Raw genomic sequence first — 26,694 nt, 5'->3', positions numbered from 1 at the left:
GCAGTTCGTAAGGAGTACTGCATAAAAAAACGAGTGTGTTGTCGTGGCAGTTGGTGATCAAAGAAATAAAACAAAATAAAATCAATAAATAATAATGTCATAGACCTAAAGCCATACCTTTGAAGTCATAATGCATTGCAAGTGTTATTAGGGAATGTTGTGCTGTGTTTTCAAGCGCTTCAATGTGCTGCTCTGCAAGGTTTGGAGACAGCGGGTGCGAACACGGAGATCAAGAGCAGCCGGCGCAAAACAAAAGGCACCCAGGGGAGAGATACCATGGTAAATAGGTTACCTATTTACCTATTTTTGTTTCGGCGAACGGTTTTGGTGAGCAATAATGCAGGAAAGCAGCGGGCGGGATGGCGAGCTTGTCCTGCTGCTCCAACACAAGCTACCTTAAGAGCCGGTACGATGCGGGCAATGGGTGAAGTTCATCAGGAGTACTGCATAAAAAATACAAGTGTGTTGTCGTGGCAGTTGGTGATCAAAGAAATAAAACAAAATAAAATCAATAAATAATAATGTCATAGACCTAAAGCCATACCTTTGAAGTCATAATGCATTGCAAGTGTTATTAGGGAATGTTGTGCTGTGTTTTCAAGCGCTTCAATGTGCTGCTCTGCAAGGTTTGGAGACAGCGGGTGCGTTCACTGAGATCAAGAGCAGCCGGCGCAAAACAAAAGGCACCGAGGGGAGAGATACCATGGTAAATAGGTTACCTATTTACCTATTTTTGTTTCGGCGAACGGTTTTGGTGAGCAATAATGCAGGAAAGCAGCGGGCGGGATGGCGAGCTTGTCCTGCTGCTCCAACACAAGCTACCTTAAGAGCCGGTACGATGCGGGCAATGGGTGAAGTTCGTCAGGAGTACTGCATAAAAAATACGAGTGTGTTGTCGTGGCAGTTGGTGATCAAAGAAATAAAACAAAATAAAATCAATAAATAATAATGTCATAGACCTAAAGCCATACCTTTGAAGTCATAATGCATTGCAAGTGTTATTAGGGAATGTTGTGCTGTGTTTTCAAGCGCTTCAATGTGCTGCTCTGCAAGGTTTGGAGACAGCGTGTGCGTTCACGGAGATCAAGAGCAGCCGGAGATCAAGAGCAGCCGCCGCAGGGGAGGGATACCATGGTAAATAGGTTACCTATTTACCATGGTATCTCTCCCCTGGGTGCGTTGTGTTTTGGTGAGCAATAATGCAGGAAAGCAGCGGGCGGGATGGCGAGCTTGTCCTGCTGCTCCAACACAAGCTACCTTAAGAGCCGGTACGATGCGGGCAATGGGTGAAGTTCGTCAGGAGTACTGCATAAAAAAACGAGTGTGTTGTCGTGGCAGTTGGTGATCAAAGAAATAAAACAAAATAAAATCAATAAATAATAATGTCATAGACCTAAAGCCATACCTTTGAAGTCATAATGCATTGCAAGTGTTATTAGGGAATGTTGTGCTGTGTTTTCAAGCGCTTCAATGTGCTGCTCTGCAAGGTTTGGAGACAGCGGGTGCGTTCACGGAGATCATGAGCAGCCGGAGATCAAGAGCAGCCGCCGCAGGGGAGGGATACCATGGTAAATAGGTTACCTTATAATAATTTACCATGGTATCTCTCCCCTGGGTGCGTTGTGTTTTCGTGAGCAATAATGCAGGAAAGCAGCGGGCGGGATGGCGAGCTTGTCCTGCTGCTCCAACACAAGCTACCTTAAGAGCCGGTACGATGCGGGCAATGGGTGAAGTTCGTCAGGAGTACTGCATAAAAAAACGAGTGTGTTGTCGTGGCAGTTGGTGATCAAAGAAATAAAACAAAATAAAATCAATAAATAATAATGTCATAGACTTATAGTCATACCTTTGAAGTCATAATGCATTGCAAGTGTTATTAGGGAATGTTGTGCTGTGTTTTCAAGCGCTTCAATGTGCTGCTCTGCAAGGTTTGGAGACAGCGGGTGCGTTCACGGAGATCATGAGCAGCAGGAGATCAAGAGCAGCCGCCGCAGGGGAGGGATACCATGGTAAATAGGTTACCTATTTACCATGGTATCTCTCCCCTGGGTGCGTTGTGTTTTCGTGAGCAATAATGCAGGAAAGCAGCGGGCGGGATGGCGAGCTTGTCCTGCTGCTCCAACACAAGCTACCTTAGAGCCGGTACGATGCGGGCAATGGGTGAAGTTCGTCAGGAGTACTGCATAAAAAAACGAGTGTGTTGTCGTGGCAGTTGGTGATCAAAGAAATAAAACAAAATAAAATCAATAAATAATAATGTCATAGACTTAAAGTCATACCTTTGAAGTCATAATGCATTGCAAGTGTTATTAGGGAATGTTGTGCTGTGTTTTCAAGCGCTTCAATGTGCTGCTCTGCAAGGTTTGGAGACAGCGGGTGCGTTCACTGAGATCAAGAGCAGCCGGCGCGAAACAAAAGGCACCCAGGGGAGAGATACCATGGTAAATAGGTTACCTATTTACCTATTTTTGTTTCGGCGAACGGTTTTGGTGAGCAATAATGCAGGAAAGCAGCGGGCGGGATGGCGAGCTTGTCCTGCTGCTCCAACACAAGCTACCTTAAGAGCCGGTACGATGCGGGCAATGGGTGAAGTTCGTCAGGAGTACTGCATAAAAAAAACGAGTGTGTTGTCGTGGCAGTTGGTGATCAAAGAAATAAAACAAAATAAAATCAATAAATAATAATGTCATAGACTTAAAGTCATACCTTTGAAGTCATAATGCATTGCAAGTGTTATTAGGGAATGTTGTGTTGTGTTTTCAAGCGCTTCAATGTGCTGCTCTGCAAGGTTTGGAGACAGCGGGTGCGTTCACGGAGATCATGAGCAGCCGGAGATCAAGAGCAGCCGCCGCAGGGGAGGGATACCATGGTAAATAGGTTACCTATTTACCATGGTATCTCTCCCCTGGGTGCGTTGTGTTTTCGTGAGCAATAATGCAGGAAAGCAGCGGGCGGGATGGCGAGCTTGTCCTGCTGCTCCAACACAAGCTACCTTAGAGCCGGTACGATGCGGGCAATGGGTGAAGTTCGTCAGGAGTACTGCATAAAAAAACGAGTGTGTTGTCGTGGCAGTTGGTGATCAAAGAAATAAAACAAAATAAAATCAATAAATAATAATGTCATAGACTTAAAGTCATACCTTTGAAGTCATAATGCATTGCAAGTGTTATTAGGGAATGTTGTGCTGTGTTTTCAAGCGCTTCAATGTGCTGCTCTGCAAGGTTTGGAGACACCGGGTGCGTTCACGGAGATCATGAGCAGCCGGAGATCAAGAGCAGCCGCCGCAGGGGAGGGATACCATGGTAAATAGGTTACCTATTTACCATGGTATCTCTCCCCTGGGTGCGTTGTGTTTTCGTGAGCAATAATGCAGGAAAGCAGCGGGCGGGATGGAGAGCTTGTCCTGCTGCTCCAACACAAGCTACCTTAGAGCCGGTACGATGCGGGCAATGGGTGAAGTTCGTCAGGAGTACTGCATAAAAAAACGAGTGTGTTGTCGTGGCAGTTGGTGATCAAAGAAATAAAACAAAATAAAATCAATAAATAATAATGTCATAGACTTAAAGTCATACCTTTGAAGTCATAATGCATTGCAAGTGTTATTAGGGAATGTTGTGCTGTGTTTTCAAGCGCTTCAATGTGCTGCTCTGCAAGGTTTGGAGACAGCGGGTGCGTTCACGGAGATCATGAGCAGCCGGAGATCAAGAGCAGCCGCCGCAGAGGAGGGATACCATGGTAAATAGGTTACCTATTTACCATGGTATCTCTCCCCTGGGTGCGTTGTGTTTTCGTGAGCAATAATGCAGGAAAGCAGCGGGCGGGATGGCGAGCTTGTCCTGCTGCTCCAACACAAGCTACCTTAGAGCCGGTACGATGCGGGCAATGGGTGAAGTTCGTCAGGAGTACTGCATAAAAAAACGAGTGTGTTGTCGTGGCAGTTGGTGATCAAAGAAATAAAACAAAATAAAATCAATAAATAATAATGTCATAGACTTAAAGTCATACCTTTGAAGTCATAATGCATTGCAAGTGTTATTAGGGAATGTTGTGCTGTGTTTTCAAGCGCTTCAATGTGCTGCTCTGCAAGGTTTAGAGACAGCGGGTGCGTTCACGGAGATCATGAGCAGCCGGAGATCAAGAGCAGCCGCCGCAGAGGAGGGATACCATGGTAAATAGGTTACCTATTTACCATGGTATCTCTCCCCTGGGTGCGTTGTGTTTTCGTGAGCAATAATGCAGGAAAGCAGCGGGCGGGATGGCGAGCTTGTCCTGCTGCTCCAACACAAGCTACCTTAGAGCCGGTACGATGCGGGCAATGGGTGAAGTTCGTCAGGAGTACTGCATAAAAAAACGAGTGTGTTGTCGTGGCAGTTGGTGATCAAAGAAATAAAACAAAATAAAATCAATAAATAATAATGTCATAGACTTAAAGTCATACCTTTGAAGTCATAATGCATTGCAAGTGTTATTAGGGAATGTTGTGCTGTGTTTTCAAGCGCTTCAATGTGCTGCTCTGCAAGGTTTGGAGACACCGGGTGCGTTCACGGAGATCATGAGCAGCCGGAGATCAAGAGCAGCCGCCGCAGGGGAGGGATACCATGGTAAATAGGTTACCTATTTACCATGGTATCTCTCCCCTGGGTGCGTTGTGTTTTCGTGAGCAATAATGCAGGAAAGCAGCGGGCGGGATGGCGAGCTTGTCCTGCTGCTCCAACACAAGCTACCTTAGAGCCGGTACGATGCGGGCAATGGGTGAAGTTCGTCAGGAGTACTGCATAAAAAAACGAGTGTGTTGTCGTGGCAGTTGGTGATCAAAGAAATAAAACAAAATAAAATCAATAAATAATAATGTCATAGACTTAAAGTCATACCTTTGAAGTCATAATGCATTGCAAGTGTTATTAGGGAATGTTGTGCTGTGTTTTCAAGCGCTTCAATGTGCTGCTCTGCAAGGTTTGGAGACACCGGGTGCGTTCACGGAGATCATGAGCAGCCGGAGATCAAGAGCAGCCGCCGCAGGGGAGGGATACCATGGTAAATAGGTTACCTATTTACCATGGTATCTCTCCCCTGGGTGCGTTGTGTTTTCGTGAGCAATAATGCAGGAAAGCAGCGGGCGGGATGGCGAGCTTGTCCTGCTGCTCCAACACAAGCTACCTTAGAGCCGGTACGATGCGGGCAATGGGTGAAGTTCGTCAGGAGTACTGCATAAAAAAACGAGTGTGTTGTCGTGGCAGTTGGTGATCAAAGAAATAAAACAAAATAAAATCAATAAATAATAATGTCATAGACTTAAAGTCATACCTTTGAAGTCATAATGCATTGCAAGTGTTATTAGGGAATGTTGTGCTGTGTTTTCAAGCGCTTCAATGTGCTGCTCTGCAAGGTTTGGAGACAGCGGGTGCGTTCACGGAGATCATGAGCAGCCGGAGATCAAGAGCAGCCGCCGCAGAGGAGGGATACCATGGTAAATAGGTTACCTATTTACCATGGTATCTCTCCCCTGGGTGCGTTGTGTTTTCGTGAGCAATAATGCAGGAAAGCAGCGGGCGGGATGGCGAGCTTGTCCTGCTGCTCCAACACAAGCTACCTTAAGAGCCGGTACGATGCGGGCAATGGGTGAAGTTCGTCAGGAGTACTGCATAAAAAAAACGAGTGTGTTGTCGTGGCAATTTGTGATCAAAGAAATAAAACAAAATAAAATCAATAAATAATAATGTCATAGACTTAAAGTCATACCTTTGAAGTCATAATGCATTGCAAGTGTTATTAGGGAATGTTGTGCTGTGTTTCCAAGCGCTTCAATGTGCTGCTCTGCAAGGTTTGGAGACAGCGGGTGCGTTCACGGAGATCATGAGCAGCCGGAGATCAAGAGCAGCCGCCGCAGGGGAGGGATACCATGGTAAATAGGTTACCTATTTACCATGGTATCTCTCCCCTGGGTGCGTTGTGTTTTCGTGAGCAATAATGCAGGAAAGCAGCGGGCGGGATGGCGAGCTTGTCCTGCTGCTCCAACACAAGCTACCTTAAGAGCCGGTACGATGCGGGCAATGGGTGAAGTTCGTCAGGAGTACTGCGTAAAAAAAACGAGTGTGTTGTCGTGGCAGTTGGTGATCAAAGAAATAAAACAAAATAAAATCAATAAATAATAATGTCATAGACTTAAAGTCATACCTTTGAAGTCATAATGCATTGCAAGTGTTATTAGGGAATGTTGTGCTGTGTTTTCAAGCGCTTCAATGTGCTGCTCTGCAAGGTTTGGAGACAGCGGGTGCGTTCACGGAGATCATGAGCAGCCGGAGATCAAGAGCAGCCGCCGCAGGGGAGGGATACCATGGTAAATAGGTTACCTATTTACCATGGTATCTCTCCCCTGGGTGCGTTGTGTTTTCGTGAGCAATAATGCAGGAAAGCAGCGGGCGGGATGGCGAGCTTGTCCTGCTGCTCCAACACAAGCTACCTTAAGAGCCGGTACGATGCGGGCAATGGGTGAAGTTCGTCAGGAGTACTGCATAAAAAAACGAGTGTGTTGTCGTGGCAGTTGGTGATCAAAGAAATAAAACAAAATAAATAATAATGTCATAGACTTAAAGTCATACCTTTGAAGTCATAATGCATTGCAAGTGTTATTAGGGAATGTTGTGCTGTGTTTTCAAGCGCTTCAATGTGCTGCTCTGCAAGGCTTGGAGACAGCGCGTGCGTTCACGGAGATCAAGAGCAGCCGGAGATCAAGAGCAGCCGCCGCAGGGGAGGGATACCATGGTAAATAGGTTACCTATTTACCATGGTATCTCTCCCCTGGGTGCGTTGTGTTTTGGTGAGCAATAATGCAGGAAAGCAGCGGGCGGGATGGCGAGCTTGTCCTGCTGCTCCAACACAAGCTACCTTAAGAGCCGGTACGATGCGGGCAATGGGTGAAGTTCATCAGGAGTACTGCATAAAAAAAACGAGTGTGTTGTCGTGGCAGTTGGTGATCAAAGAAAAAAAAACAAAATAAAATCAATAAATAATAATGTCATAGTCTTAAAGTCATACCTTTGAAGTCATAATGCATTGCAAGTGTTATTAGGGAATGTTGTGCTGTGTTTTCAAGCGCTTCAATGTGCTGCTCTGCAAGGTTTGGAGACAGCGGGTGCGTTCACGGAGATCAAGAGCAGCCGGAGATCAAGAGCAGCCGCCGCAGGGGAGGGATACCATGGTAAATAGGTTACCTATTTACCATGGTATATCTCCCCTGGGTGCGTTGTGTTTTGGTGAGCAATAATGCAGGAAAGCAGCGGGCGGGATGGCGAGCTTGTCCTGCTGCTCCATCACAAGCTACCTTAAGAGCCGGTACGATTCGGGCAATGGGTGAAGTTCGTCAGGAGTACTGCATAAAAAAAACGAGTGTGTTGTCGTGGCAGTTGGTGATCAAAGAAATAAAACAAAATAAAATCAATAAATAATAATGTCATAGACTTAAAGTCATACCTTTGAAGTCATAATGCATTGCAAGTGTTATTAGGGAATGTTGTGCTGTGTTTTCAAGCGCTTCAATGTGCTGCTCTGCAAGGTTTGGAGAGAGCGGGTGCGTTCTAGGAGATCATGAGCAGCCGGAGATCAAGAGCAGCCGCCGCAGGGGAGGGATACCATGGTAAATAGGTTACCTATTTACCATGGTATCTCTCCCCTGGGTGCGTTGTGTTTTCGTGAGCAATAATGCAGGAAAGCAGCGGGCGGGATGGCGAGCTTGTCCTGCTGCTCCAACACAAGCTACCATAGAGCCGGTACGATGCGGGCAATGGGTGAAGTTCGTCAGGAGTACTGCATAAAAAAACGAGTGTGTTGTCGTGGCAGTTGGTGATCAGAGAAATAAAACAAAATAAAATCAATAAATAATAATAATGTCATAGACTTAAAGTCATACCTTTGAAGTCATAATGCATTGCAAGTGTTATTAGGGAATGTTGTGCTGTGTTTTCAAGCGCTTCAATGTGCTGCTCTGCAAGGTTTGGAGACAGCGGGTGCGTTCACGGAGATCATGAGCAGCCGGAGATCAAGAGCAGCCGCCGCAGGGGAGGGATACCATGGTAAATAGGTTACCTATTTACCATGGTATCTCTCCCCTGGGTGCGTTGTGTTTTCGTGAGCAATAATGCAGGAAAGCAGCGGGCAGGATGGCGAGCTTGTCCTGCTGCTCCAACACAAGCTACCTTAAGAGCCGGTACGATGCGGGCAATGGGTGAAGTTCGTCAGGAGTACTGCGTAAAAAAAAACGAGTGTGTTGTCGTGGCAGTTGGTGATCAAAGAAATAAAACAAAATAAAATCAATAAATAATAATGTCATAGACTTAAAGTCATACCTTTGAGGTCATAATGCATTGCAAGTGTTATTAGGGAATGTTGTGCTGTGTTTTCAAGCGCTTCAATGTGCTGCTCTGCAAGGTTTGGAGACAGCGGGTGCGTTCACGGAGATCATGAGCAGCCGGAGATCAAGAGCAGCCGCCGCAGGGGAGGGATACCATGGTAAATAGGTTACCTATTTACCATGGTATCTCTCCCCTGGGTGCGTTGTGTTTTCGTGAGCAATAATGCAGGAAAGCAGCGGGCGGGATGGCGAGCTTGTCCTGCTGCTCCAACACAAGCTACCTTAAGAGCCGGTACGATGCGGGCAATGGGTGAAGTTCGTCAGGAGTACTGCATAAAAAAACGAGTGTGTTGTCGTGGCAGTTGGTGATCAAAGAAATAAAACAAAATAAATAATAATGTCATAGACTTAAAGTCATACCTTTGAAGTCATAATGCATTGCAAGTGTTATTAGGGAATGTTGTGCTGTGTTTTCAAGCGCTTCAATGTGCTGCTCTGCAAGGTTTGGAGACAGCGGGTGCGTTCACGGAGATCATGAGCAGCCGGAGATCAAGAGCAGCCGCCGCAGGGGAGGTATATCTCTCCCCTGGGTGCGTTGTGTTTTCGTGAGCAATAATGCAGGAAAGCAGCGGGCGGGATGGCGAGCTTGTCCTGCTGCTCCAACACAAGCTACCTTAAGAGCCGGTACGATGCGGGCAATGGGTGAAGTTCGTCAGGAGTACTGCATAAAAAAAAACGAGTGTGTTGTCGTGGCAGTTGGTGATCAAAGAAATAAAACAAAATAAAATCAATAAATAATAATGTCATAGACTTAAAGTCATACCTTTGAAGTCATAATGCATTGCAAGTGTTATTAGGGAATGTTGTGCTGTGTTTTCAAGCGCTTCAATGTGCTGCTCTGCAAGGTTTGGAGACAGCGGGTGCGTTCACGGAGATCATGAGCAGCCGGAGATCAAGAGCAGCCGCCGCAGGGGAGGGATACCATGGTAAATAGGTTACCTATTTACCATGGTATCTCTCCCCTGGGTGCGTTGTGTTTTCGTGAGCAATAATGCAGGAAAGCAGCGGGCGGGATGGCGAGCTTGTCCTGCTGCTCCAACACAAGCTACCTTAAGAGCCGGTACGATGCGGGCAATGGGTGAAGTTCGTCAGGAGTACTGCGTAAAAAAAACGAGTGTGTTGTCGTGGCAGTTGGTGATCAAAGAAATAAAACAAAATAAAATCAATAAATAATAATGTCATAGACTTAAAGTCATACCTTTGAAGTCATAATGCATTGCAAGTGTTATTAGGGAATGTTGTGCTGTGTTTTCAAGCGCTTCAATGTGCTGCTCTGCAAGGTTTGGAGACAGCGGGTGCGTTCACGGAGATCATGAGCAGCCGGAGATCAAGAGCAGCCGCCGCAGGGGAGGGATACCATGGTAAATAGGTTACCTATTTACCATGGTATCTCTCCCCTGGGTGCGTTGTGTTTTCGTGAGCAATAATGCAGGAAAGCAGCGGGCGGGATGGCGAGCTTGTCCTGCTGCTCCAACACAAGCTACCTTAAGAGCCGGTACGATGCGGGCAATGGGTGAAGTTCGTCAGGAGTACTGCATAAAAAAACGAGTGTGTTGTCGTGGCAGTTGGTGATCAAAGAAATAAAACAAAATAAAATCAATAAATAATAATGTCATAGACCTAAAGTCATACCTTTGAAGTCATAATGCATTGCAAGTGTTATTAGGGAATGTTGTGCTGTGTTTTCAAGCGCTTCAATGTGCTGCTCTGCAAGGTTTGGAGACAGCGGGTGCGTTCACGGAGATCATGAGCAGCCGGAGATCAAGAGCAGCCGCCGCAGGGGAGGGATACCATGGTAAATAGGTTACATATTTACCATGGTATCTCTCCCCTGGGTGCGTTGTGTTTTCGTGAGCAATAATGCAGGAAAGCAGCGGGCGGGATGGCGAGCTTGTCCTGCTGCTCCAACTTAAGCTACCTTAAGAGCCGGTACGATGCGGGCAATGGGTGAAGTTCGTCAGGAGTACTGCATAAAAAAACGAGTGTGTTGTCGTGGCAGTTGGTGATCAAAGAAATAAAACAAAATAAATAATAATGTCATAGACTTAAAGTCATACCTTTGAAGTCATAATGCATTGCAAGTGTTATTAGGGAATGTTGTGCTGTGTTTTCAAGCGCTTCAATGTGCTGCTCTGCAAGGTTTGGAGACAGCGGGTGCGTTCACAGAGATCATGAGCAGCCGGAGATCAAGAGCAGCCGCCGCAGGGGAGGTATATCTCTCCCCTGGGTGCGTTGTGTTTTCGTGAGCAATAATGCAGGAAAGCAGCGGGCGGGATGGCGAGCTTGTCCTGCTGCTCCAACACAAGCTACCTTAAGAGCCGGTACGATGCGGGCAATGGGTGAAGTTCGTCAGGAGTACTGCATAAAAAAACGAGTGTGTTGTCGTGGCAGTTGGTGATCAAAGAAATAAAACAAAATAAAATCAATAAATAATAATAATGTCATAGACTTAAAGTCATACCTTTGAAGTCATAATGCATTGCAAGTGTTATTAGGGAATGTTGTGCTGTGTTTTCAAGCGCTTCAATGTGCTGCTCTGCAAGGTTTGGAGACAGCGGGTGCGTTCACGGAGATCATGAGCAGCCGGAGATCAAGAGCAGCCGCCGCAGGGGAGGGATACCATGGTAAATAGGTTACCTATTTACCATGGTATCTCTCCCCTGGGTGCGTTGTGTTTTCGTGAGCAATAATGCAGGAAAGCAGCGGGCGGGATGGCGAGCTTGTCCTGCTGCTCCAACACAAGCTACCTTAAGAGCCGGTACGATGCGGGCAATGGGTGAAGTTCGTCAGGAGTACTGCATAAAAAAAACGAGTGTGTTGTCGTGGCAGTTGGTGATCAAAGAAATAAAACAAAATAAAATCAATAAATAATAATGTCATAGACCTAAAGTCATACCTTTGAAGTCATAATGCATTGCAAGTGTTATTAGGGAATGTTGTGCTGTGTTTTCAAGCGCTTCAATGTGCTGCTCTGCAAGGTTTGGAGACAGCGGGTGCGTTCACGGAGATCATGAGCAGCCGGAGATCAAGAGATCAAGAGTAAATAGGTTACCTATTTACCATGGTATCTCTCCCCTGGGTGCGTTGTGTTTTCGTGAGCAATAATGCAGGAAAGCAGCGGGCGGGATGGCGAGCTTGTCCTGCTGCTCCAACACAAGCTACCTTAAGAGCCGGTACGATGCGGGCAATGGGTGAAGTTCGTCAGGAGTACTGCATAAAAAAACGAGTGTGTTGTCGTGGCAGTTGGTGATCAAAGAAATAAAACAAAATAAAATCAATAAATAATAATGTCATAGACTTAAAGTCATACCTTTGAAGTCATAATGCATTGCAAGTGTTATTAGGGAATGTTGTGCTGTGTTTTCAAGCGCTTCAATGTGCTGCTCTGCAAGGTTTGGAGACAGCGGGTGCGTTCACGGAGATCATGAGCAGCCGGAGATCAAGAGCAGCCGCCGCAGGGGAGGGATACCATGGTAAATAGGTTACATATTTACCATGGTATCTCTCCCCTGGGTGCGTTGTGTTTTCGTGAGCAATAATGCAGGAAAGCAGCGGGCGGGATGGCGAGCTTGTCCTGCTGCTCCAACTTAAGCTACCTTAAGAGCCGGTACGATGCGGGCAATGGGTGAAGTTCGTCAGGAGTACTGCATAAAAAAACGAGTGTGTTGTCGTGGCAGTTGGTGATCAAAGAAATAAAACAAAATAAATAATAATGTCATAGACTTAAAGTCATACCTTTGAAGTCATAATGCATTGCAAGTGTTATTAGGGAATGTTGTGCTGTGTTTTCAAGCGCTTCAATGTGCTGCTCTGCAAGGTTTGGAGACAGCGGGTGCGTTCACAGAGATCATGAGCAGCCGGAGATCAAGAGCAGCCGCCGCAGGGGAGGTATATCTCTCCCCTGGGTGCGTTGTGTTTTCGTGAGCAATAATGCAGGAAAGCAGCGGGCGGGATGGCGAGCTTGTCCTGCTGCTCCAACACAAGCTACCTTAAGAGCCGGTACGATGCGGGCAATGGGTGAAGTTCGTCAGGAGTACTGCATAAAAAAACGAGTGTGTTGTCGTGGCAGTTGGTGATCAAAGAAATAAAACAAAATAAAATCAATAAATAATAATAATGTCATAGACTTAAAGTCATACCTTTGAAGTCATAATGCATTGCAAGTGTTATTAGGGAATGTTGTGCTGTGTTTTCAAGCGCTTCAATGTGCTGCTCTGCAAGGTTTGGAGACAGCGGGTGCGTTCACGGAGATCATGAGCAGCCGGAGATCAAGAGCAGCCGCCGCAGGGGAGGGATACCATGGTAAATAGGTTACCTATTTACCATGGTATCTCTCCCCTGGGTGCGTTGTGTTTTCGTGAGCAATAATGCAGGAAAGCAGCGGGCGGGATGGCGAGCTTGTCCTGCTGCTCCAACACAAGCTACCTTAAGAGCCGGTACGATGCGGGCAATGGGTGAAGTTCGTCAGGAGTACTGCATAAAAAAAACGAGTGTGTTGTCGTGGCAGTTGGTGATCAAAGAAATAAAACAAAATAAAATCAATAAATAATAATGTCATAGACTTAAAGTCATACCTTTGAAGTCATAATGCATTGCAAGTGTTATTAGGGAATGTTGTGCTGTGTTTTCAAGCGCTTCAATGTGCTGCTCTGCAAGGTTTGGAGACAGCGGGTGCGTTCACGGAGATCATGAGCAGCCGGAGATCAAGAGCAGCCGCCGCAGGGGAGGGATACCATGGTAAATAGGTTACCATGGTAAATAGGTTACCTATTTACCATGGTATCTCTCCCCTGGGTGCGTTGTGTTTTCGTGAGCAATAATGCAGGAAAGCAGCGGGCGGGATGGCGAGCTAGTCCTGCTGCTCCAACACAAGCTACCTTAAGAGCCGGTACGATGCGGGCAATGGGTGAAGTTCGTCAGGAGTACTGCATAAAAAAACGAGTGTGTTGTCGTGGCAGTTGGTGATCAAAGAAATAAAACAAAATAAAATCAATAAATAATAATGCCATAGACTTAAAGTCATACCTTTGAAGTCATAATGCATTGCAAGTGTTATTAGGGAATGTTGTGCTGTGTTTTCAAGCGCTTCAATGTGCTGCTCTGCAAGGTTTGGAGACAGCGGGTGCGTTCACGGAGATCATGAGCAGCCGGAGATCAAGAGCAGCCGCCGCAGGGGAGGGATACCATGGTAAATAGGTTACCATGGTAAATAGGTTACCTATTTACCATGGTATCTCTCCCCTGGGTGCGTTGTGTTTTCGTGAGCAATAATGTAGGAAAGCAGCGGGCGGGATGGCGAGCTAGTCCTGCTGCTCCAACACAAGCTACCTTAAGAGCCGGTACGATGCGGGCAATGGGTGAAGTTCGTCAGGAGTACTGCATAAAAAAACGAGTGTGTTGTCGTGGCAGTTGGTGATCAAAGAAATAAAACAAAATAAAATCAATAAATAATAATGCCATAGACTTAAAGTCATACCTTTGAAGTCATAATGCATTGCAAGTGTTATTAGGGAATGTTGTGCTGTGTTTTCAAGCGCTTCAATGTGCTGCTCTGCAAGGTTTGGAGACAGCGGGTGCGTTCACGGAGATCATGAGCAGCCGGAGATCAAGAGCAGCCGCCGCAAGGGAGGGATACCATGGTAAATAGGTTACCTATTTACCATGGTATCTCTCCCCTGGGTGCGTTGTGTTTTCGTGAGCAATAATGCAGGAAAGCAGCGGGCGGGATGGCGAGCTTGTCCTGCTGCTCCAACACAAGCTACCTTAGAGCCGGTACGATGCTGGCAATGGGTGAAGTTCGTCAGGAGTACTGCATAAAAAAACGAGTGTGTTGTCGTGGCAGTTGGTGATCAAAGAAATAAAACACAATAAAATCAATAAATAATAATGTCATAGACTTAAAGTCATACCTTTGAAGTCATAATGCATTGCAAGTGTTATTAGGGAATGTTGTGCTGTGTTTTCAAGCGCTTCAATGTGCTGCTCTGCAAGGTTTGGAGACAGCGGGTGCGTTCACGGAGATCATGAGCAGCCGGAGATCAAGAGCAGCCGCCGCAGGGGAGGGATACCATGGTAAATAGGTTACCTATTTACCATGGTATCTCTCCCCTGGGTGCGTTGTGTTTTCGTGAGCAATAATGCAGGAAAGCAGCGGGCGGGATGGCGAGCTTGTCCTGCTTCTCCAACACAAGCTACCTTAAGAGCCGGTACGATGCGGGCAATGGGTGAAGTTCGTCAGGAGTACTGCATAAAAAAACGAGTGTGTTGTCGTGGCAGTTGGTGATCAAAGAAATAAAACAAAATAAAATCAATAAATAATAATAATGTCATAGACTTAAAGTCATACCTTTGAAGTCATAATGCATTGCAAGTGTTATTAGGGAATGTTGTGCTGTGTTTTCAAGCGCTTCAATGTGCTGCTCTGCAAGGTTTGGAGACAGCGGGTGCGTTCACGGAGATCATGAGCAGCCGGAGATCAAGAGCAGCCGCCGCAGGGGAGGGATACCATGGTAAATAGGTTACCTATTTACCATGGTATCTCTCCCCTGGGTGCGTTGTGTTTTCGTGAGCAATAATGCAGGAAAGCAGCGGGCGGGATGGCGAGCTTGTCCTGCTGCTCCAACACAAGCTACCTTAAGAGCCGGTACGATGCGGGCAATGGGTGAAGTTCGTCAGGAGTACTGCATAAAAAAAACGAGTGTGTTGTCGTGGCAGTTGGTGATCAAAGAAATAAAACAAAATAAAATCAATAAATAATAATGTCATAGACTTAAAGTCATACCTTTGAAGTCATAATGCATTGCAAGTGTTATTAGGGAATGTTGTGCTGTGTTTACAAGCGCTTCAATGTGCTGCTCTGCAAGGTTTGGAGACAGCGGGTGCGTTCACGGAGATCATGAGCAGCCGGAGATCATGAGCAGCCGGAGATCAAGAGCAGCCGCCGCAGGGGAGGGATACCATGGTAAATAGGTTACCTATTTACCATGGTATCTCTCCCCTGGGTGCGTTGTGTTTTCGTGAGCAATAATGCAGGAAAGCAGCGGGCGGGATGGCGAGCTTGTCCTGCTGCTCCAACACAAGCTACCTTAAGAGCCGGTACGATGCGGGCAATGGGTGAAGTTCGTCAGGAGCACTGCATAAAAAAAAACGAGTGTGTTGTCGTGGCAGTTGGTGATCAAAGAAATAAAACAAAATAAAATCAATAAATAATAATGTCATAGACTTAAAGTCATACCTTTGAAGTCATAATGCATTGCAAGTGTTATTAGGGAATGTTGTGCTGTGTTTTCAAGCGCTTCAATGTGCTGCTCTGCAAGGTTTGGAGACAGCGGGTGCGTTCACGGAGATCATGAGCAGCCGGAGATCAAGAGCAGCCGCCGCAGGGGAGGGATACCATGGTAAATAGGTTACCTATTTACCATGGTATCTCTCCCCTGGGTGCGTTGTGTTTTCGTGAGCAATAATGCAGGAAAGCAGCGGGCGGGATGGCGAGCTTGTCCTGCTGCTCCAACACAAGTTACCTTAAGAGCCGGTACGATGCGGGCAATGGGTGAAGTTCGTCAGGAGTACTGCATAAAAAAACGAGTGTGTTGTCGTGGCAGTTGGTGATCAAAGAAATAAAACAAAATAAAATCAATAAATAATAATGTCATAGACTTAAAGTCATACCTTTGAAGTCATAATGCATTGCAAGTGTTATTAGGGAATGTTGTGCTGTGTTTTCAAGCGCTTCAATGTGCTGCTCTGCAAGGTTTGGAGACAGCGGGTGCGTTCACGGAGATCATGAGCAGCCGGAGATCAAGAGCAGCCGCCGCAGGGGAGGGATACCATGGTATCTCTCCCCTGGGTGCGTTGTGTTTTCGTGAGCAATAATGCAGGAAAGCAGCGGGCGGGATGGCGAGCTAGTCCTGCTGCTCCAACACAAGCTACCTTAAGAGCCGGTACGATGCGGGCAATGGGTGAAGTTCGTCAGGAGTACTGCATAAAAAAAAACGAGTGTGTTGTCGTGGCAGTTGGTGATCAAAGAAATAAAACAAAATAAAATCAATAAATAATAATGTCATAGACTTAAAGTCATACCTTTGAAGTCATAATGCATTGCAAGTGTTATTAGGGAATGTTGTGCTGTGTTTTCAAGCGCTTCAATGTGCTGCTCTGCAAGGTTTGGAGACAGCGGGTGCGTTCACGGAGATCATGAGCAGCCGGAGATCATGAGCAGCCGGAGATCAAGAGCAGCCGCCGCAGGGGAGGGATACCATGGTAAATAGGTTACCTATTTACCATGGTATCTCTCCCCTGGGTGCGTTGTGTTTTCGTGAGCAATAATGCAGGAAAGCAGCGGGCGGGATGGCGAGCTTGTCCTGCTGCTCCAACACAAGCTACCTTAAGAGCCGGTACGATGCGGGCAATGGGTGAAGTTCGTCAGGAGTACTGCATAAAAAAAAACGAGTGTGTTGTCGTGGCAGTTGGTGATCAAAGAAATAAAACAAAATAAAATCAATAAATAATAATGTCATAGACTTAAAGTCATACCTTTGAAGTCATAATGCATTGCAAGTGTTATTAGGGAATGTTGTGCTGTGTTTTCAAGCGCTTCAATGTGCTGCTCTGCAAGGTTTGGAGACAGCGGGTGCGTTCACGGAGATCATGAGCAGCCGGAGATCATGAGCAGCCGGAGATCAAGAGCAGCCGCCGCAGGGGAGGGATACCATGGTAAATAGGTTACCTATTTACCATGGTATCTCTCCCCTGGGTGCGTTGTGTTTTCGTGAGCAATAATGCAGGAAAGCAGCGGGCGGGATGGCGAGCTTGTCCTGCTGCTCCAACACAAGCTACCTTAAGAGCCGGTACGATGCGGGCAATGGGTGAAGTTCGTCAGGAGTACTGCATAAAAAAAAACGAGTGTGTTGTCGTGGCAGTTGGTGATCAAAGAAATAAAACAAAATAAAATCAATAAATAATAATGTCATAGACTTAAAGTCATACCTTTGAAGTCATAATGCATTGCAGGTGTTATTAGGGAATGTTGTGCTGTGTTTTCAAGCGCTTCAATGTGCTGCTCTGCAAGGTTTGGAGACAGCGGGTGCGTTCACGGAGATCATGAGCAGCCGGAGATCAAGAGCAGCCGCCGCAGGGGAGGGATACCATGGTAAATAGGTTACCTAAATAGGTTACCTATTTACCATGGTATCTCTCCCCTGGGTGCGTTGTGTTTTCGTGAGCAATAATGCAGGAAAGCAGCGGGCGGGATGGCGAGCTTGTCCTGCTGCTCCAACACAAGCTACCTTAAGAGCCGGTACGATGCGGGCAATGGGTGAAGTTCGTCAGGAGTACTGCATAAAAAAAACGAGTGTGTTGTCGTGGCAGTTGGTGATCAAAGAAATAAAACAAAATAAAATCAATAAATAATAATGTCATAGACTTAAAGTCATACCTTTGAAGTCATAATGCATTGCAAGTGTTATTAGGGAATGTTGTGCTGTGTTTTCAAGCGCTTCAATGTGCTGCTCTGCAAGGTTTGGAGACAGCGGGTGCGTTCACGGAGATCATGAGCAGCCGGAGATCAAGAGCAGCCGCCGCAGGGGAGGGATACCATGGTAAATAGGTTACCTATTTACCATGGTATCTCTCCCCTGGGTGCGTTGTGTTTTCGTGAGCAATAATGCATGAAAGCAGCGGGCGGGATGGCGAGCTAGTCCTGCTGCTCCAACACAAGCTACCTTAAGAGCCGGTACGATGCGGGCAATGGGTGAAGTTCGTCAGGAGTACTGCATAAAAAAACGAGTGTGTTGTCGTGGCAGTTGGTGATCAAAGAAATAAAACAAAATAAAATCAATAAATAATAATGCCATAGACTTAAAGTCATACCTTTGAAGTCATAATGCATTGCAAGTGTTATTAGGGAATGTTGTGCTGTGTTTTCAAGCGCTTCAATGTGCTGCTATGCAAGGTTTGGAGACAGCTGGTGCGTTCACGGAGATCATGAGCAGCCGGAGATCAAGAGCAGCCGCCGCAGGGGAGGGATACCATGGTAAATAGGTTACCTATTTACCATGGTATCTCTCCCCTGGGTGCGTTGTGTTTTCGTGAGCAATAATGCAGGAAAGCAGCGGGCGGGATGGCGAGCTTGTCCTGCTGCTCCAACACAAGCTACCTTAAGAGCCGGTACGATGCGGGCAATGGGTGAAGTTCGTCAGGAGTACTGCATAAAAAAACGAGTGTGTTGTCGTGGCAGTTGGTGATCAAAGAAATAAAACTAAATAAAATCAATAAATAATAATGTCATAGACTTAAAGTCATACCTTTGAAGTCATAATGCATTGCAAGTGTTATTAGGGAATGTTGTGCTGTGTTTTCAAGCGCTTCAATGTGCTGCTCTGCAAGGTTTGGAGACAGCGGGTGCGTTCACGGAGATCATGAGCAGCCGGAGATCAAGAGCAGCCGCCGCAGGGGAGGGATACCATGGTAAATAGGTTACCTATTTACCATGGTATCTCTCCCCTGGGTGCGTTGTGTTTTCGTGAGCAATAATGCAGGAAAGCAGCGGGCGGGATGGCGAGCTTGTCCTGCTGCTCCAACACAAGCTACCTTATGAGCCGGTACGATGCGGGCAATGGGTGAAGTTCGTCAGGAGTACTGCATAAAAAAAACGAGTGTGTTGTCGTGGCAGTTGGTGATCAAAGAAATAAAACAAAATAAAATCAATAAATAATAATGTCATAGACTTAAAGTCATACCTTTGAAGTCATAATGCATTGCAAGTGTTATTAGGGAATGTTGTGCTGTGTTTTCAAGCGCTTCAATGTGCTGCTCTGCAAGGTTTGGAGACAGCGGGTGCGTTCACGGAGATCATGAGCAGCCGGAGATCAAGAGCAGCCGCCGCAGGGGAGGGATACCATGGTAAATAGGTTACCTATTTACCATGGTATCTCTCCCCTGGGTGCGTTGTGTTTTCGTGAGCAATAATGCAGGAAAGCAGCGGGCGGGATGGCGAGCTTGTCCTGCTGCTCCAACACAAGCTACCTTAAGAGCCGGTACGATGCGGGCAATGGGTGAAGTTCGTCAGGAGTACTGCGTAAAAAAAACGAGTGTGTTGTCGTGGCAGTTGGTGATCAAAGAAATAAAACAAAATAAAATCAATAAATAATAATGTCATAGACTTAAAGTCATACCTTTGAAGTCATAATGCATTGCAAGTGTTATTAGGGAATGTTGTGCTGTGTTTTCAAGCGCTTCAATGTGCTGCTATGCAAGGTTTGGAGACAGCGGGTGCGTTCACGGAGATCATGAGCAGCCGGAGATCAAGAGCAGCCGCCGCAGGGGAGGGATACCATGGTAAATAGGTTACCTATTTACCATGGTATCTCTCCCCTGGGTGCGTTGTGTTTTCGTGAGCAATAATGCAGGAAAGCAGCGGGCGGGATGGCGAGCTTGTCCTTGTGCTCCAACACAAGCTACCTTAAGAGCCGGTACGATGCGGGCAATGGGTGAAGTTCGTCAGGAGTACTGCATAAAAAAACGAGTGTGTTGTCGTGGCAGTTGGTGATCAAAGAAATAAAACAAAATAAATAATAATGTCATAGACTTAAAGTCATACCTTTGAAGTCATAATGCATTGCAAGTGTTATTAGGGAATGTTGTGCTGTGTTTTCAAGCGCTTCAATGTGCTGCTCTGCAAGGTTTGGAGACAGCGGGTGCGTTCACGGAGATCATGAGCAGCCGGAGATCAAGAGCAGCCGCCGCAGGGGAGGTATATCTCTCCCCTGGGTGCGTTGTGTTTTCGTGAGCAATAATGCAGGAAAGCAGCGGGCGGGATGGCGAGCTTGTCCTGCTGCTCCAACACAAGCTACCTTAAGAGCCGGTACTATGCGGGCAATGGGTGAAGTTCGTCAGGAGTACTGCATAAAAAAACGAGTGTGTTGTCGTGGCAGTTGGTGATCAAAGAAATAAAACACAATAAAATCAATAAATAATAATGTCATAGACTTAAAGTCATACCTTTGAAGTCATAATGCATTGCAAGTGTTATTAGGGAATGTTGTGCTGTGTTTTCAAGCGCTTCAATGTGCTGCTCTGCAAGTCTTGGAGACAGCGCGTGCGTTCACGGAGATCAAGAGCAGCCGGAGATCAAGAGCAGCCGCCGCAGGGGAGGGATACCATGGTAAATGGCAGTTGGTGATCAAAGAAATAAAACAAAATAAAATCAATAAATAATAATGTCATAGACTTAAAGTCATACCTTTGAAGTCATAATGCATTGCAAGTGTTATTAGGGAATGTTGTGCTGTGTTTTCAAGCGCTTCAATGTGCTGCTCTGCAAGGTTTGGAGACAGCGGGTGCGTTCACGGAGATCATGAGCAGCCGGAGATCAAGAGCAGCCGCCGCAGGGGAGGGATACCATGGTAAATAGGTTACCTATTTACCATGGTATCTCTCCCCTGGGTGCGTTGTGTTTTGGTGAGCAATAATGCAGGAAAGCAGCGGGCGGGATGGCGAGCTTGTCCTGCTGCTCCAACACAAGCTACCTTAAGAGCCGGTACGATGCGGGCAATGGGTGAAGTTCGTCAGGAGTACTGCATAAAAAAAAACGAGTGTGTTGTCGTGGCAGTTGGTGATCAAAGAAATAAAACAAAATAAAATCAATAAATAATAATGTCATAGACTTAACGTCATACCTTTGAAGTCATAATGCATTGCAAGTGTTATTAGGGAATGTTGTGCTGTGTTTTCAAGCGCTTCAATGTGCTGCTCTGCAAGGTTTGGAGACAGCGGGTGCGTTCACGGAGATCATGAGCAGCCGGAGATCAAGAGCAGCCGCCGCAGGGGAGGGATACCATGGTAAATAGGTTACCTATTTACCATGGTATCTCTCCCCTGGGTGCGCTGTGTTTTGGTGAGCAATAATGCAGAAAGCAGCGGGCGGGATGGCGAGCTTGTCCTGCTGCTCCAACACAAGCTACCTTAGAGCCGGTACGATGCGGGCAATGGGTGAAGTTCGTCAGGAGTACTGCATAAAAAAAAACGAGTGTGTTGTCGTGGCAGTTGGTGATCAAAGAAATAAAACAAAATAAAATCAATAAATAATAATGTCATAGACTTAAAGTCATACCTTTGAAGTCATAATGCATTGCAAGTGTTATTAGGGAATGTTGTGCTGTGTTTTCAAGCGCTTCAATGTGCTGCTCTGCAAGGTTTGGAGACAGCGGGTGCGTTCACGGAGATCATGAGCAGCCGGAGATCAAGAGCAGCCGCCGCAGGGGAGGGATACCACGGTAAATAGGTTACCTATTTACCATGGTATCTCTCCCCTGGGTGCGTTGTGTTTTCGTGAGCAATAATGCAGGAAAGCAGCGGGCGGGATGGCGAGCTTGTCCTGCTGCTCCAACACAAGCTACCTTAAGAGCCGGTACGATGCGGGCAATGGGTGAAGTTCGTCAGGAGTACTGCATAAAAAAACGAGTGTGTTGTCGTGGCAGTTGATGATCAAAGAAATAAAACAAAATAAATAATAATGTCATAGACTTAAAGTCATACCTTTGAAGTCATAATGCATTGCAAGTATTATTAGGGAATGTTGTGCTGTGTTTTCAAGCGCTTCAATGTGCTGCTCTGCAAGGTTTGGAGACAGCGGGTGCGTTCACGGAGATCATGAGCAGCCGGAGATCAAGAGCAGCCGCCGCAGGGGAGGTATATCTCTCCCCTGGGTGCGTTGTGTTTTCGTGAGCAATAATGCAGGAAAGCAGCGGGCGGGATGGCGAGCTTGTCCTGCTGCTCCATCACAAGCTACCTTAAGAGCCGGTACGATTCGGGCAATGGGTGAAGTTCGTCAGGAGTACTGCATAAAAAAAACGAGTGTGTTGTCGTGGCAGTTGGTGATCAAAGAAATAAAACAAAATAAAATCAATAAATAATAATGTCATAGACTTAAAGTCATACCTTTGAAGTCATAATGCATTGCAAGTGTTATTAGGGAATGTTGTGCTGTGTTTTCAAGCGCTTCAATGTGCTGCTCTGCAAGGTTTGGAGACAGCGGGTGCGTTCACGGAGATCATGAGCAGCCGGAGATCAAGAGCAGCCGCCGCAGGGGAGGGATACCATGGTAAATAGGTTACCTATTTACCATGGTATCTCTCCCCTGGGTGCGTTGTGTTTTCGTGAGCAATAATGCAGGAAAGCAGCGGGCGGGATGGCGAGCTTGTCCTGCTGCTCCAACACAAGCTACCTTAAGAGCCGGTACGATGCGGGCAATGGGTGAAGTTCGTCAGGAGTACTGCATAAAAAACGAGTGTGTTGTCGTGGCAGTTGGTGATCAAAGAAATAAAACAAAATAAAATCAATAAATAATAATGTGATAGACTTAAAGTCATACCTTTGAAGTCATAATGCATTGCAAGTGTTATTAGGGAATGTTGTGCTGTGTTTTCAAGCTCTTCAATGTGCTGCTCTGCAAGGTTTGGAGACAGCGGGTGCGTTCTAGGAGATCATGAGCAGCCGGAGATCAAGAGCAGCCGCCGCAGGGGAGGGATACCATGGTAAATAGGTTACCTATCTCCGTGAACGCAGATTACCTAATAGGTTACCTATTTACCATGGTATCTCTCCCCTGTGTGCGTTGTGTTTTCGTGAGCAATAATGCAGGAAAGCAGCGGGCGGGATGGCGAGCTTGTCCTGCTGCTCCAACACAAGCTACCTTAAGAGCCGGTACGATGCGGGCAATGGGTGAAGTTCGTCAGGAGTACTGCATAAAAAAACGAGTGTGTTGTCGTGGCAGTTGGTGATCAAAGAAATAAAACAAAATAAAATCAATAAATAATAATGTCATAGACTTAAAGTCATACCTTTGAAGTCATAATGCATTGCAAGTGTTATTAGGGAATGTTGTGCTGTGTTTTCAAGCGCTTCAATGTGCTGCTCTGCAAGGTTTGGAGACTGCGGGTGCGTTCACGGAGATCATGAGCAGCCGGAGATCAAGAGCAGCCGCCGCAGGGGAGGGATACCATGGTAAATAGGTTACCTATTTACCATGGTATCTCTCCCCTGGGTGCGTTGTGTTTTCGTGAGCAATAATGCAGGAAAGCAGCGGGCGGGATGGCGAGCTTGTCCTGCTGCTCCAACACAAGCTACCTTAAGAGCCGGTACGATGCGGGCAATGGGTGAAGTTCGTCAGGAGTACTGCATAAAAAACGAGTGTGTTGTCGTGGCAGTTGGTGATCAAAGAAATAAAACAAAATAAAATCAATAAATAATAATGTGATAGACTTAAAGTCATACCTTTGAAGTCATAATGCATTGCAAGTGTTATTAGGGAATGTTGTGCTGTGTTTTCAAGCTCTTCAATGTGCTGCTCTGCAAGGTTTGGAGACAGCGGGTGCGTTCTAGGAGATCATGAGCAGCCGGAGATCAAGAGCAGCCGCCGCAGGGGAGGGATACCATGGTAAATAGGTTACCTATCTCCGTGAACGCAGATTACCTAATAGGTTACCTATTTACCATGGTATCTCTCCCCTGTGTGCGTTGTGTTTTCGTGAGCAATAATGCAGGAAAGCAGCGGGCGGGATGGCGAGCTTGTCCTGCTGCTCCAACACAAGCTACCTTAAGAGCCGGTACGATGCGGGCAATGGGTGAAGTTCGTCAGGAGTACTGCATAAAAAAACGAGTGTGTTGTCGTGGCAGTTGGTGATCAAAGAAATAAAACAAAATAAAATCAATAAATAATAATGTCATAGACTTAAAGTCATACCTTTGAAGTCATAATGCATTGCAAGTGTTATTAGGGAATGTTGTGCTGTGTTTTCAAGCGCTTCAATGTGCTGCTCTGCAAGGTTTGGAGACTGCGGGTGCGTTCACGGAGATCATGAGCAGCCGGAGATCAAGAGCAGCCGCCGCAGGGGAGGGATACCATGGTAAATAGGTTACCTATTTACCATGGTATCTCTCCCCTGGGTGCGTTGTGTTTTCGTGAGCAATAATGCAGGAAAGCAGCGGGCGGGATGGCGAGCTTGTCCTGCTGCTCCAACACAAGCTACCTTAAGAGCCGGTACGATGCGGGCAATGGGTGAAGTTCGTCAGGAGTACTGCATAAAAAAACGAGTGTGTTGTCGTGGCAGTTGGTGATCAAAGAAATAAAACAAAATAAAATCAATAAATAATAATGTCATAGACTTAAAGTCATACCTTTGAAGTAATAATGCATTGCAAGTGTTATTAGGGAATGTTGTGCTGTGTTTTCAAGCGCTTCAATGTGCTGCTCTGCAAGGTTTGGAGACAGCGGGTGCGTTCACGGAGATCATGAGCAGCCGGAGATCAAGAGCAGCCGCCGCAGGGGAGGGATACCATGGTAAATAGGTTACCTAAATAGGTTACCTATTTACCATGGTATCTCTCCCCTGGGTGCGTTGTGTTTTCGTGAGCAATAATGCAGGAAAGCAGCGGGCGGGATGGCGAGCTTGTCCTGCTGCTCTAACACAAGCTACCTTAAGAGCCGGTACGATGCGGGCAATGGGTGAAGTTCGTCAGGAGTACTGCGTAAAAAAAACGAGTGTGTTGTCGTGGCAGTTGGTGATCAAAGAAATAAAACAAAATACAATCAATAAATAATAATGTCATAGACTTAAAGTCATACCTTTGAAGTCATAATGCATTGCAAGTGTTATTAGGGAATGTTGTGCTGTGTTTTCAAGCGCTTCAATGTGCTGCTCTGCAAGGTTTGGAGACAGCGGGTGCGTTCACGGAGATCATGAGCAGCAGGAGATCAAGAGCAGCCGCCGCAGGGGAGGGATACCATGGTAAATAGGTTACCTATTTACCATGGTATCTCTCCCCTGGGTGCGTTGTGTTTTCGTGAGCAATAATGCAGGAAAGCAGCGGGCGGGATGGCGAGCTTGTCCTGCTGCTCCAACACAAGCTACCTTAAGAGCCGGTACGATGCGGGCAATGGGTGAAGTTCGTCAGGAGTACTGCATAAAAAAACGAGTGTGTTGTCGTGGCAGTTGGTGATCAAAGAAATAAAACAAAATAAATAATAATGTCATAGACTTAAAGTCATACCTTTGAAGTCATAATGCATTGCAAGTGTTATTAGGGAATGTTGTGCTGTGTTTTCAAGCGCTTCAATGTGCTGCTCTGCAAGGTTTGGAGACAGCGGGTGCGTTCACGGAGATCATGAGCAGCCGGAGATCAAGAGCAGCCGCCGCAGGGGAGGGATCTCTCCCCTGGGTGCGTTGTGTTTTGGTGAGCAATAATGCAGGAAAGCAGCGGGCGGGATGGCGAGCTTGTCCTGCTGCTCCAACACAAGCTACCTTAAGAGCCGGTACGATGCGGGCAATGGGTGAAGTTCGTCAGGAGTACTGCATAAAAAAACGAGTGTGTTGTCGTGGCAGTTGGTGATCAAAGAAATAAAACAAAATAAAATCAATAAATAATAATGCCATAGACTTAAAGTCATACCTTTGAAGTCATAATGCATTGCAAGTGTTATTAGGGAATGTTGTGCTGTGTTTTCAAGCGCTTCAATGTGCTGCTCTGCAAGGTTTGGAGACAGCGGGTGCGTTCACGGAGATCATGAGCAGCCGGAGATCAAGAGCAGCCGCCGCAGGGGAGGGATACCATGGTAAATAGGTTACCTATTTACCATGGTATCTCTCCCCTGGGTGCGTTGTGTTTTCGTGAGCAATAATGCAGGAAAGCAGCGGGCGGGATGGCGAGCTTGTCCTGCTGCTCCAACACAAGCTACCTTATGAGCCGGTACGATGCGGGCAATGGGTGAAGTTCGTCAGGAGTACTGCATAAAAAAAACGAGTGTGTTGTCGTGGCAGTTGGTGATCAAAGAAATAAAACAAAATAAAATCAATAAATAATAATGTCATAGACTTAAAGTCATACCTTTGAAGTCATAATGCATTGCAAGTGTTATTAGGGAATGTTGTGCTGTGTTTTCAAGCGCTTCAATGTGCTGCTCTGCAAGGTTTGGAGACAGCGGGTGCGTTCACGGAGATCATGACCAGCCGGAGATCAAGAGCAGCCGCCGCAGGGGAGGGATACCATGGTAAATAGGTTACCTATTTACCATGGTATCTCTCCCCTGGGTGCGTTGTGTTTTCGTGAGCAATAATGCAGGAAAGCAGCGGGCGGGATGGCGAGCTTGTCCTGCTGCTCCAACACAAGCTACCTTAAGAGCCGGTACGATGCGGGCAATGGGTGAAGTTAGTCAGGAGTACTGCGTAAAAAAAACGAGTGTGTTGTCGTGGCAGTTGGTGATCAAAGAAATAAAACAAAATAAAATCAATAAA

This window comes from Acipenser ruthenus, chromosome 1, assembly GCF_902713425.1.
Source record: "Acipenser ruthenus chromosome 1, fAciRut3.2 maternal haplotype, whole genome shotgun sequence".
NCBI lineage: Eukaryota > Metazoa > Chordata > Actinopteri > Acipenseriformes > Acipenseridae > Acipenser > Acipenser ruthenus.
The sequence above is the reverse complement of the archived record's forward strand: the minus strand, read 5'-3'. Positions refer to the sequence as shown.